At 45.6% G+C, this 2,123-nt stretch overlaps 1 protein-coding gene across 1 annotated transcript in view; it reads right to left on the bottom strand.

The window, feature by feature from the left end:
- LOC110004382 (leucine-rich repeat-containing G-protein coupled receptor 5) overlaps positions 1-2,123 on the bottom strand; it is a 35,019-nt gene that overhangs the window by 26,555 nt on the left and 6,341 nt on the right. The window lies entirely within an intron of this gene.

The raw sequence follows: 2,123 nt of genomic DNA, 5'->3' as shown, positions 1-2,123 counted from the left end.
AGAGAGACAGAGAGAGAGAGACAGAGAGAGAGAGAGAGAGAGAGAGAGAGAGAGAGAGAGACAGAGAGAGAGAGAGAGAGAGGGGGGGGCGAGAGAGAGAAAGAGAGATGGTCATTAACATCTGTGATGGTTCAGATTGACTTTAACGTTTGAATAAAAACATTTGATGTTCCTCACAGCAGCTTCCTGATGTTTTGCTCAAATGACATAAACATGTAAAAATACATTTCTACATGTTACAGGTATAAACAGATAAACATGGAGACCATCAGCACACACACTTAACATGTAAAAACAGCTGTTTACTAACACGACGCTGCCTCTGTGATGATGATGATGATGATGATGATGATGATGATGATGATGATGGTGTGGGACATAAAGAGTGTTCAGACCTTCAGAGTAAATACAGACTCTTCACAGTCCTGAACAGGCTCACAGTCACACTGTCTGAAAACACACTCAGGTCTGAGGAGGCTAATGAAGGAAGTCAATAAAATCTGCTTTCACAGTACTGTGTGTGTGTGTGTGTGTGTGTGTGTGTGTGTGTGTGTGTGTGTGTGTGTGTGTGTGTGTGTGTGTGTGTGTGTGTGTGTGTGAGTTAAAGCAGTAAAAGCCAATCAGCCGTAACACTGTTAGTCTGGTCAGAGTAAAGGAACATTCTGCTAAAATAAGTCCAAACAAGCCGTGTGTGTGTGTGTGTGTGTGTGTGTGTGTGTGTGTGTGTGTGTGTGTGTGTGTGTGTGTGTGTGTGTGTGTGTGTGTGTGTGTGTGTGAGTCTGAGGGACTACCTGTCGACCATGTTGTAAACCTGCACACACATTAACAGGCTTTATGGAGTGTTGAGAAAGTTCCCTAACAAGCAGCATATTCAAGCTGCAGACACACCCTCAATGTGTGTGTGTGTGTGTGTGTGTATGTGTGCATGCGTGCGTGTGTGTGTGTGTGTGAGACAGAGACAGTCTGTCTCCGCTCTCTTTCAGACCCGAGGAGACGCTACCTGCCGATAGTCATCAGACGACACAAAGAGCTGGAAATAGATGATTCTGATAAGAGAAGAAAAGAGACGAGGAAGAGGAGCGTCATGGCTGCTCGCCCTCACAAACACTGATGTCACCTCGTGGAGCGCTTTGAGACGAGAGTTTAACCTGATGTCACCTCGTGGAGCGCTTTGAGACGAGAGTTTAACCTGATGTCACCTCGTGGAACAACGCTCTGATGTCGTCCTGTTAGTGACCCGTGAGGCAGAACCATCACACCTTCAAATACATCATACAGAGAATACTCTATCTGTGGAGCGTGAGCCGTAGATTAGATCGTTAACATGACTCATATGATGAGCTAACATTTTAGCATCGTGCTAACGTCAGGTATTTCAGGGGCTTTTTTCTATTTTCCAGGAAGGAAAAATGTTTCTTCAACTTGACCAAACATCCCGGCAAACATATTTCAATGAACTCCAGAGTCGCTGCTCAACAGGCGAGGCAGGCGACAGCGTGGGGCGACGGCCCAGAACAGGACGCAGAAAGGTTTACAGACCCATGCAGAGCTGGGGGGGGGGGGGGGGGGGACTCTACAATGTTTAGAATTCAGATTGCAGTACCCGTTTTAAACACTCGTAGTCAGAGTTACATACTGCTCCTTTAACTGATGAAAACAGTATTTTGGAAACAGATTGACTTTAATCCAGTAAATCAGAGCGGCGGTTACACGACAACAATCGACTGAAACAGGAAGAGACACAAAGGCCTGTGTGATGATGAAGAGGAGGATGATGAAGGTTAGCTTTAACAATCAGGTTTGATTACCCTGCTGGATAAAGAACTATGATGTCATATGACCTCATGAGGCTCGTAGGTTTCTGTTTGGGAATGGCATGAGGGAAAGAAAGCCACAGGTCGGATTTGAACCCATGCCGACCACTTCAAGGACTACAGCCTCTACAATTCACTTAGCAGACTCTTTTCTCCAAAGCGACGTACATCAGAGAGTAAGAACAACACAAGCAAGGATCTAGAAAAAAGGGAACAATGTGAGTAAGAGCAAACGATCAGCTTTGAGTCTGATTGGACACACAGGTGCTGACAGGAAGTGACCAGAGGCAAAGCACAACATTGAGGGCA

This window comes from Labrus bergylta, chromosome 23, assembly GCF_963930695.1.
Source record: "Labrus bergylta chromosome 23, fLabBer1.1, whole genome shotgun sequence".
Lineage (NCBI taxonomy): Eukaryota > Metazoa > Chordata > Actinopteri > Labriformes > Labridae > Labrus > Labrus bergylta.
Note: the sequence above shows the minus strand (reverse complement) of the source record. Positions and strands in the feature narration are given on the sequence as shown.